An 11,521-nucleotide genomic window follows, 5' to 3' on the forward strand; every position below is an offset into this window, starting at 1 on the left:
GATGTTGAGTTTAAGTGTGTGGCTGTTGTAAATGTCGCAGCATGTTACATTCAGGTTACATCACCTGAAAAAAAATGCATTTGTAAATTCGACACACGGTTTAAAAAAAACCAGAGCGTTGGCAACTCCTCAATCACCATGATTGCAAGTTACAGAGATCAGGCTAAAATGAGTCACTTCAAATGTGTATAGCTGAACCACAAATTTAGTTTCCTCGTAATGGCTCACTTCATCCACCTTCTGTCTCTGAGAACTGACAGAAAGCAAGGAATTACAATCCTTTCTTTTTTGTAATGGAATAAATATTATTAAGATATTGCAACCAAAAATATTTTAGGAAGCAAACTAAGTCCTTTCTTCCTGCATTAGGGAAAGTTGACGGGGTAGCTAGTGTTAGCTGTCCCTCTATTCCAGTTTTGGTGAGAACAAATGATCAGTGACAACACAAACAGCAGCATAGAGTCTTGTAACCTCCCCACATACAGAACAACAGGGCAATGAAGCAGCTGTGAAGATTGCTGGGTAATAACCAATGTATTTGTTGTTTTGAGAGCCCACATCCAAATTAAACCACATAATACACCCATGACACATAGAAGCAGTTTCTGTTCATCGGTCTGTATCCTCTAAAATTGGTACAGTTCTCTGTTAAAAGTAACATTATGTTAATGTGTGGATATGGTTTAGCACAAAAATGAAAAATGGTGGTTTGGATATAATATCGACTCAGTTATGGTGTTTGGGGCCCCTCATTGTCATGGCAACAACCCCCTCTGTTAAAGTCTGAGGTTGATTGATTCTGTTGTTTTTCTTAGGAAGACAGTCAAGGTTTGGTTTAGCCCTTAAAAATCTGTTTAAGAATTAGTATAACATAACATTTTTCGTTTTCACTATCCCCTTTCCTGTTTTGACAAATTTCCCTGCAGTGAGAATAATAAAGGATTATCTTGTCTTATCTTGTCTTATCTTGTCTAATCTTCTCATATCTTATCTCAAGTGAAAAGTTAGGGCCTTGGTGCCCTACTCAGTATGACGGGTAAAATAAAACAACACATGAAGGCAAAAAATGTAAATAACAAAACTACGTTTTAAATGAGACACATGAACTAAAAGTGACAAACAGAAAAAGTTTTAAGCCTTGATTGTAAAGAGCTGAGAGCTGGAGGGTGTTGCAGATATGGGCTTGAATGCTGATTCTCCATGGGAGGTCTGGTTGGTTCATGGTGTAGCAGCAGAGCAGAGAAACATTTTTTGGCTCTGCTCCTCTCTGTGCTTTTCTATAGACCAGTAGTATTTTAAATTCAATGTTTGACACACAGAACTAGCATGACCTCTTCCAATTTATTGTGTTTGTGGGGACTGAAGCAGAGAAAAAGTGAAGAGAATGGATTCTTTTCCCATATTCTTTTTGATGAATAACAATGATTCTTGTTCTTCAAGTACAACTCAGTTTATTTTCTGCCTTTCTTGGTCTAATCCTGTTTTTTTAAAACATCTTCTTTTGTCTTGAATCTCCTAAGCCAAAGTGAACTTGACCTAGATAACCCAGCATCACACGCATCTCCTGCCTGCACATCATCAGCAAAAATATACTCTGCTTGGCAGTCCCACTGTTTCAACAACAAGAACAAGAGATAATTAAAAGGAATGAAATGTAAATGTTCTTAATCAATGATTAATGGTTGCCTGTTCACTGCTTGATGCTCCAGGCGAGACTCTATCTAAGGCTCCAGTGGGAGGTTCATGCAGGGAGGAAGACACTGATTTTTCAAATCTATACGATCATTTATTCAGATTGTACATGTTGTCAAAAATGGGACAGGAAGATTTTGTTGTATCTGCTTTCTGAATGTAGAGAAGAGGTTTTTAATATTTCTGTTTTGATTTCTATTCAAGCTTATACAATTTCAGTCATTTACAGTCACACAGGGACTCCATTATTAAGCAACAGGAAGCAGGTAAACAGCACCACGAGTCAGAAAATATAATCATTCTCCCACTGTGCACAGTGTATGGTCGACAGGACACTTGTAACCATGGTGACATATTTTCCCTGCGGCCAGTTATTGTCATTTCCGGAGAGCGTTGGTAACAGTGTCTCATCACCTCCCCTGGGACTGATGTGCAATCCCACCTGTACAAACTCTGCTTTCACACTGATTTGAACACACACAGAGGCAAACAACAGGTTAAACTGGGAAAGGTACTAGAGTTGTCCATTTCTCAGTGTCAGAGGCCAGAAATATTTCAAGCTTCAAGATGCATTTACATTCATAGTTTGATCACGAGTGCAGACACACACACATGTAAATCAGTCTCTCAGCAGGTAATGAGATATTCAGATTAACCAGTTATTCTGAGTGGAAACTGACACAGACGAGTAACACTTGGTGAGAGTCTACCTCTTAAAATCCACAAGCTTTGCAAATGGAAAATGGTCCTAGAATCACCACCAGAAAACATGAATATGATCTCCTGACAACCAGCATGAAAAAGTGAAATAAAACCTGGGTGCCCACAGACTGTATATAAAGGTGAACATGTCTCCACTTCCTCCCACTATCTCAAAATGAAGCCAAAATATCTCAAATACAAATGCTGCCATCTTGCACCGTGGCCATTTGGAGCCAGAGCGTGCACAGTAGTTCACACTAAACATAGAAGAAATGTAGTTACCAAGTGGCAATCCACCATGACACCATCCATTGGTTTATGAACAGTTGTTTTGAAACCTCAGTGTGGCATTCTGGTCAGCACCATTTTTGCAACGACCCTGTTGATTAAGAGAAGACAGGTTTTACGCAAATTGGCAACGGTTTCAATTTCCAGTTTCAGAGCCTGCATACATTTTTATCTACAGTCTATGTAGAAAATTAACCTACAAAATTTCATGGCAATCCAACCAATAGTTGCTGAAATATTTCAGTCTAACTGACATTTCTGCAGGTCTGTTCGTGGCACAAACCTGGGAGCTAATAGCTCAACATGATGACAAATTTACTACAATAAATCCCTTAATTATTTGAATCAAACAAGCCCAGAGCACGGCTGAGTCAGCCGGTACATGCAGGTCAACACAAATAACGGCTCAGTGACACTTCAACCTGCTGTTTTGTAGGCACTGCTGAGCGCAAGCAGCTCTAGTTTAACACAAAGTTCGAGAGGAGGCCTGAAGGATTTTCCAATTAGGCGGGATGAGCTCGTCTCAAAGCTGCAGATGAGATGCGCAGCCACATCACTGCAACTTGACATTCCTGACAGGCACTTGTGTGAAAATCCATCTGTCCATGCACCAGAGGTTCCCTGACAGAGTGGCGACAGCAGAGCCACAGATATTCTTGCTGGGAATGTCATCACAGGCGTGAGAATATCCACGTATTGCTGTCTGCAAGTAACAGAGTATAGGGAGGATTTGATTTGTGTGTGTGTGTGTGTGTGTGTGTGTGTGTGTGTGTGTGTGTGTGTGTGTGTGTGTGTGTGTGTGTGTGTTTACAGCTACTCTCAGTCTATTGTTGGTTTGTTTCCCTTAATAATGGTCATTATACAAAAGTAGCTCATTAGGAAACAGCTTTCATTGTGGCTTTAAATGCCATATCCTCGACCATTTCACAGATTCACATGGAAATATCTTGTCACATGAACATCAACTGAACAGTGAAAAGTTATGTCTAGCACTGTGGGTCAATGCTTTTTATTTACTATCAACAAGTATTGGTAGATAACAGTTGCAAACATTGTGCTGTACCACATAAGCACAGAGGATGAGCAGGAGAGGCTAAAAAACAATCTGACTAGTTCATAAAAAGAATCAGGTTTTGTCAGTCTATAGTCAAAAAATGACCAGTTAACCAGTTGGGGCAGGCGTGTAGGCACGTGATAATCATGTAAATGGAGAACTGAAGGAAGAGGATACATTACTGAGTATTACAGAAAGGAAAAACATCTGCCAACAATTACTCAAATGCTAAAAAAACAACCTGTAGGCAGGTGATTTCCACTGGAGATTATGAAATAAATATCTGCATCATACACAATAACTGCACACATATCACAACATGCAGCATACACATACGTATAGCTTAGTCTTGCAGCAGTGCTGTGCCTCAATAATGCACCATGTCATCTTTTCTAATTTGGGATTGACTAATCCCCTAACGCTCCCGATCCAGGCTGGCAGGCAGAGAGAGAGAGAAAGAGAGAGAGGGAGAGGGAGAGGGAGAGGGAGAGAGAGAGAGAGAGAGAGAGAGAGAGAGAGAGAGAGATCACCTGGAGGCTGGAAAATGATTCCCTCTGCTACAGTGAGAACTATGGGGGGTTCATGTTAACCCTGCTGTGTCTTTGGCTGCAGGGTGGTGGGCTGTGAGGGACAATGTGCACCACCATCATGTTTCTCTCCACTCTGGCTCTCGTGCTGCGCCAGCACTTCTGCAGCCGAACCAAGACGTAAGTTGTTCTTTCGTTGGGAATCCAACACAATTTAGAAGGATCTTGTAGTCTCAAGAAAACAAGCTGATTGAAATCTTTTCTTCACTACATGCAAACAAAATTCATCCACATGGATAAATATACACACTCTGGCTTTCTGTTGCAGTGTTTTTAAGTAGCATGGAAAACTTCTATTCATCTTCTGTCTAGTTTCTTCAGATTCTCTATATGTGCAGAGATTTTCATGTTTGAGAATAAATTGCTTTAGATCATCTCTCAGATTGTCAGATACTGATCTCTCCACGCAATTATGTGTAATGAGGTACTGTGCCTCGGCTGGAGATCCATGTAAAATGCCAGGGCATGACAAGTACCACCATGATGTGAGTCATTTTCCGAGAGCCCTCCTTGCCTTCAGCTGCTTGACCCCCGGGCAGGGTCTATCCTTGGATCTTTACCTCATTATGACGTTGAACATCTAAAGATGAACAAAGCAATTATATGGTGTGAATAACACCACGGTTTGGGACTTGAATTGATTCCAAGGTGATTGTGTGCTGGGAAACGAGTGCTGATTACCGCGAAATGTTTTTGTCTGTCTTGGTTCGTCAGCCTCACAGTGACTGTTTTGTCACTGAAGGGAATCTCTGAGAACTGGATGTTATTCTGAGATGAGCAGAAGCTGGTAAATACTGATGTCAAGACGGGAACACTGGCGGATTCAAGAGGCTGCTGCTGAGTCAAGATGCCCATTGTGAAGGGTTCATCTGCACATGACAGATTTTTATATATAAATACAATGACATACTGTCAGTATAATAATTTAAAAAAAGACATAAATATGCCGTTTCAAAAAGAGTTCAATATAACAAAATATTTTTTTTAATTCCACAGAATTCCACAGAATCCAAGTGATAGTTTTAAAAAACTACACAGGTACATCCATCAATAGCCATGATTTTGGTTTGACATTCAAACAAATAACAGATAAATACTGTCCTCAGTTTTTGAAAGGCTGAATCAGACATCCTGAGAGAGAAGAGATGGAAAAACATTTCTTTTTTTAGTCAGACATACAACCATAAAATAACCCTGCTGTCTTTTTAATGGAGTCTATTCACACTCAGTGAACAATGCCTAATTAATTTAATTACAAGTATATATAGGCTAACTCTATAACTATTTTTGCACCACCTAAATGTACTTTGAGAATATTGTTGTTCAGACATAATGTATCAACATCACACGGACACATATTCACATTAAACTAAACACAGTCTCATTTATAATTTGTGTTTATTGGAAAAAAGCAAATGTTGCTCAAGCACTAAACTAAGAAGATGACCATGTTCTAATCACATGTTAAGCAGCATGTTAGCTTTCTGACATTAGCATTTAGTTAAAAGTACAGACTCTGGTGCCATTATCATGACTGTAGACCACAATCAATTTTATATTCACCCTGAAGAAATTATAATATGCTTTTGAACGAATCTGCAAAATGTCAACATATTCATATTTCTCGTCCCTGTATTGTTTGCTGGATAAAATACAATTAAGGTCATTGAGTTCTTCAATTGTTATTCATTTTAATTTAAATGTCAAGTGGCAGATTTTGAAAGTTATGAAACTTTTTTTTATTTTTTATTGTTTTGAGCAAAGTGATGAACCGAATGGCTGTGATCCACAGAGCCAAGCCACAAGTGGGTCTTTATTCCTGGCAAAATATTTGTAACCATCTTAAACGTGTATTTAGCATTTCTGATAAAAGTTCTTGTTTGCTGACATGTACATCTACAAATGTAGACATACCCCCCCCCCCCCCCCCCCACACACACACACACACTCATAACCTTATTCTCTCTATTCAGCAGCAGATTACTGTGCCTGACTCGCTGATAATCATTATCCCACCATCATCCCTCATCACCTTCCCTATTGTTTCTCATCATCGTCTCTCTTATTTAATTCATCATAATGTTCAGCTCTACCCACTCTCCGCTCCGCTGACCTCTCCCTCACCTCCATCACTTTCTCTTCTCAGTTTTCCAAAAGGCTCCGGGGAGAAGGAGGTGTCCCAGGTGCAGCAGAGCAGCAGAGACTCTGAGAAATGAGGCTCAGTGTGTTACCAGGCATCCATCGCAGGTATATTGGACAATAACTATACTGATTTTTGTGATGAGTTTGGAATCAGAGTCGACTCTGAGATCTGTAGTTGGTGGATTAAAATTCATTTTTCTTTAAGCCAGTTGGTCAAATCACACTCTGGTCTTTTAAAGCCTGAACAATTTTGATTGTTGAAGAGGACGGGCGTTGCTTTTCTCAAAACATTAAAAAAAACTACAGCAGATGTTTAAAGTCTACAACTGTCAAATTTTATGTAATTATATGTAGTTAGAAAAGTGATTCCTCTGTGCATTAGAGACATAAAAGTGATCGTTGAACCTGGTTATTTTTATTTGATTGAGTTTTTATTCTGGGCTAAATACTAAAATCATCATCCGTATGGTGCTACAGGTAGCAGCTAAAAATCTCTGCCTGTCTGACTGACATCTTTCAGTGGATGTCTGCACACCACCTGAAATTAACCTTGACCAGACCCAACTATTTTTCTATCACCATTGACAAATCCGCGGAAGCCCCCACCCAGACTGCTCAGAACCTGGGTGTGACACTTGACAGTCAACTCTCCCTTACTGCCAAAATCACTGCAACAACCCGCTCGTGTAGATACATGCTGCACAACATCAGAAGAATACATTCCCTTCTCATTTAGAAGGCAGCACAGTTTCTGGTCCAGGCTCTGGCCATCTCACACCTAGACTATTGCATCTCCCTCCTGGCTGGTCTACCTGCTAGTGTCATCCGACCTCTGTAGCTCATCCAGAATGCAGCAGCTCGACTGGTTTTCAACCTAGATAAGCTCACTCACACTACACTGCTCCTCCGCTCCCTTCACTGGTCACCAGCGGCTGCCCACATCCGTTTCAAGACACTAGAACTTGTTGTACTTATTTGGCTAATGTTGATATTTTAACCTGTAACCTGAGACTCTGAAACTGAGGGTAAATTTTTCTAACTCCATTTCCATTGTCTCAGATATTTTCAGGTTTTACACAAATCATCTGAGATATTTTTGCTATGACTTAAATAAAATAACATCCAGCTCAAATATCATAACAGCCTGCACACAGGTCTCCTCTGTCTATAGGAACATAAAAACATTTCCCATTTATCAGAAACACTGCAGTGAGAGGTCATGGAGGTTGAACTGATAATGGGACTGTAGGGTGATACCACGCTCTGCTAACAAAAACAGTATCTTCAGTCAGGGGGATTTTGATCCTGCACACAGTGACCACCCACAGTTCTGCTTTGTGTTGTGAACAGTATCAGTTACTAGAGTTGAGTTTCATTAGAGGAAACCAAGTTGGACACTTGAGTGGGTGGACGTGGTCCATGTAGTGACCCGGCACACAGGCTTAGCGGAGGGGGGGATATCATGGCTGGCAGGGGAGACGGACGGGCAGCTGAGGCATGTTTGCTGGAGCATTGGAGGGACGTGCGGGAGTGGAGCATAGAGAAGAGACAAAACCACCGAGTAAGATGCTTTCTGCACACGCAATGGCCCGAACATTTTGCGTTCTTGTTTTCTAGGAACGGCATTTCTTACAGCTCGTGCACATTGAAGTGCAAACAGACTGAAGTCAGAGCTGCGTGGTGTGTGGCGTTTTCTCTGAGTGCATTCAATGCTAAGTCATTTAGACAGTCTGTTATGGGCTTTTCTATGTACAGCGCCCCTGGGTAATTTCCAGCTGATCAATCAGTGGCACTGCACATTTACTTATCTCTAAACTGCTGCATCTCTTGTGTAACAGCTCTATTTAGTGTTTGTACGTTTTTACAAAAAATTAAAATTATACATGATTTGAGTAAAACATTAAGAATAATCACTGCTGCACATATCTGTTTGACATTTGAGTCTGCAAGATGTTTGCTTATCACATTGATTTTTTCTTTACCCAGAGGGGTAAACATACATGTATCTTGACCTCTGTTATGCCTTGTGACAGGTAGTTGATATCAAACTTGCATAAGAATATGTATTAATTAATTAGCAAACTTAATGAACCCATTAACACAAATGATTGTGTTTATTAAACCACGGTGATTATGAAGCAACAGCACATCATGCATTGCTAGCTGTATATATTACAAAAAGGAGGACAAATCTGCCCTTCGGCAAAGACTCATCTCCATCAGTGTGTGTGTGTTTAATTTTTTCCTGGAAAGTAAACACCCAAAATAACTTAACGTCTTTCCATCTGAGTAGCTGACAAGTAGAGATCATGTTATCTATAAGCTGACATGTCTGCCACACAAATGAATACATATTGATATATAACTACTGCCCTTGACTATTTTTTAAAGTCCCTTTTATAAAACCAATATCATGAAATGTTCTACATGCAATACATCGTCACATGTAGTGAAATTGGCTGAAAGAGAAAGGGTTCCATGACAGAATCACACCAAATTGCCAACCAAAATGTGAAATGGACGTGTTCACTCAGAAATGGATCTGCTATGATCAAAAGCAGCACGAGCCAGTTCCACTTTGCAACATGTCTCTCTAAATGATGAAATACTTTATGTGTCACTTTCATTTTACCCCCTCTGCTCCCTCCCCACCTCTCCCCCTCTCCTCTACACAGATGTGGGTTTTAGATGTAGAGGGTGTCCTCAGGTCCATGGCCAGACAGCTGGTGAGTTGATCCAAGTCTAATATAGACCTTTAAAGGAGAAATAAAACGTGATTTTCTCTCTTCCACTTGTGTATTATATAGGTTTTACTAAAAGTAAAAGGTCTGAAAAGTTAAAGAGCCCAAAGTCTGTGATAAAGGGAACCTCCACCACAAAAAACACTGAAGCTTCCAAAAGAACTGGTCAGTAGTTCTGCATCATTGTGATGTCATCAAAGTTGCATTATACATGCTTAGTGCCTTGTCTGGCACGGCCCTTAAGAAAGCCAGGTAAAGCCAGAGTGGTGGAATTTCCTACACGCAGTCGAAGCTGTTGACCAATCACAACAGAGTGAGCGAGCTGATCAATCAGAGCAGACTAAGCTTTGTCATGAGGAAGGCCTTAAAGAGGCAGGAGCTAAACCCAAGAGTTTCAGACAGAGACTGTCAAGAGGAGCTGCAGCAATGGACAGTATGAGGACAGTGATGTGTTTCTGAACAATAGAGAATGTAGACCTCCTCAAGTAATTACCCAAAATAAAATGATGAATCTGAATATGAGCATAGCATGTCTCCTTTAAACCTTTTTGCGGTTTGATAGTTGTCGGAACTTGTTGGTTATTATTTTTTAAGGCATTATAATATAGTTTGACATCAGTGTCTCTTTTCAGCTAACACAAGTCATGATGTTGAAATTATGTCTTTCTATCTGTAATATAAGTGGTTTAAAGATTGTGAGCTTTTCATTGAGTTTTTCACATTATAGTTGTACAGCAGTTATCTTACTTAGCTGTGATCACAGGCAGCCTACAGCCTTTGATCACAGCAGATGATGTTATGTTTTATTTTATGTCACACATTTTAGACACAAAATAATTTCATCAATTTTTTAAAATTATCATTAACAGTATAATTTAAAGCATCTTCAGTTCCAGAACATCAGATTTCATACATTTTAATGATTGTTGGTGTTATGTGGAAAATCTTTTTGATTTAAAATATCAGATAGAACCTTATTATTCCAAAGTCACAAAGTTTTTGGAGATTTTTATATGCTATCATGAGCATTGACCTTCACTCATATTTTCTTGTCCCCAGAATGCTTCTCTGGCCAAATATCCTCACTGTGAAATTGGAAACAGTCCACTGCGTCCTTCTCCATCATCTCTAAACCACAGCAGGTCTCTCTCCAATGATCCAAAGAGCCACTGTTAGATGTTAGTCAAACATTTTACAGCAGAACTTGTGACAAATTACAGTATATACGCCCAAACAGACACATTGATTTTGATGTTTAAAATGCAACAAATAGCAGTATGACAATGGCGATACAGGCTATGTTTCATTAACACTGAAAATGAAACAGTCAACTTTATTTGAAGCCAGTTTTCTTTGCAAACCTCACTGCTTCACTCACTCTGCATGAATGATGATCTTCTCTGAACTAAAGGTCAATTTGAGAGTGCCCATCTCAGCTAATGTAGCGACTCACCATGTTAAAGAAACTGAAAAGAAATAATTCTGGGTTCCCAAAATTTTATCAGATCTGCTTCAAATTGTGAAAATTTCTTCCTTAGGTAGTATGCCCCACCCCTCAGAAAAATGTCATGAAAATCAGTTATGTTTTTAGTCATCATGTTGAAAGTCATACAAACAAAAAAATGCCCATGAAAACAAAACCTCCCTGGCGAAGGTAATTATGCTGTTGTTTGACCTTCAGGAAAGGAAGGTACTCCGCACCAGAGTGAATCATTTCTCAACTGCCTCATGAAGAATGAAAAGTAGTTTCCACCTTCAGGCTGACATTTTGTCATTACTCTGCTGCCAGACAAGAAATAAACAAGTGTTCTGCATGGTTCATTGTGTCTGTTATGGCTTTATTTTGATTTAAATCCAATGCCACACACAGAAACAAGCTATCACAGTTATTCTTCTATATCATTTGATATTTTACTCTGTGCATGCTGATGATACCTTCATTCCTTTAATCACCCGATGAAATGACCAGCACATTCATATAAAGTAACTATTTGGCCCTTGTGTGCAGGATTTCTGCAATCAGTGCAGTTTTTTATGTCTTTTTATGAGCTGGATCATTTCCTTTGCCTACAAATGAGATCTTGTTATTTCCTCTATGATTGAATCCTTGTTAATATTAAGGTTGTTTTCCTGTTTGTTGTCCCAGGACACCAGTGTGCATTCAATTTACGTTCCACTGGGACCACCAGGACACAGTGTTGTTTTTGAAAACAACACTATGTGGCTGAGTATGGCTGAGTTTCATGCATCTACTCTATTAAGAACTCTATTATCGTAAATGTCTCTGTTTGTCATCGTGATAACTGTGCACCAAA

The 11,521-nt window shown here is 39.6% G+C and overlaps 1 long non-coding RNA gene across 1 annotated transcript; it reads left to right on the forward strand.

The window, feature by feature from the left end:
• Positions 1-4,227: 4,227 nt before the first annotated feature.
• LOC138411262 (uncharacterized) lies at positions 4,228-11,025 on the forward strand. The gene is made up of 4 exons (XR_011243912.1): positions 4,228-4,443; positions 6,470-6,570; positions 9,141-9,191; positions 10,266-11,025. It is a non-coding gene; the product is annotated as an uncharacterized lncRNA (long non-coding RNA).
• The last annotated feature ends 496 nt before the right edge of the window (positions 11,026-11,521 follow it).

The sequence above is a fragment of the Paralichthys olivaceus genome, chromosome 8 (genome assembly GCF_024713975.1).
Source record: "Paralichthys olivaceus isolate ysfri-2021 chromosome 8, ASM2471397v2, whole genome shotgun sequence".
Classification (NCBI taxonomy): Eukaryota; Metazoa; Chordata; class Actinopteri; order Pleuronectiformes; family Paralichthyidae; genus Paralichthys; species Paralichthys olivaceus.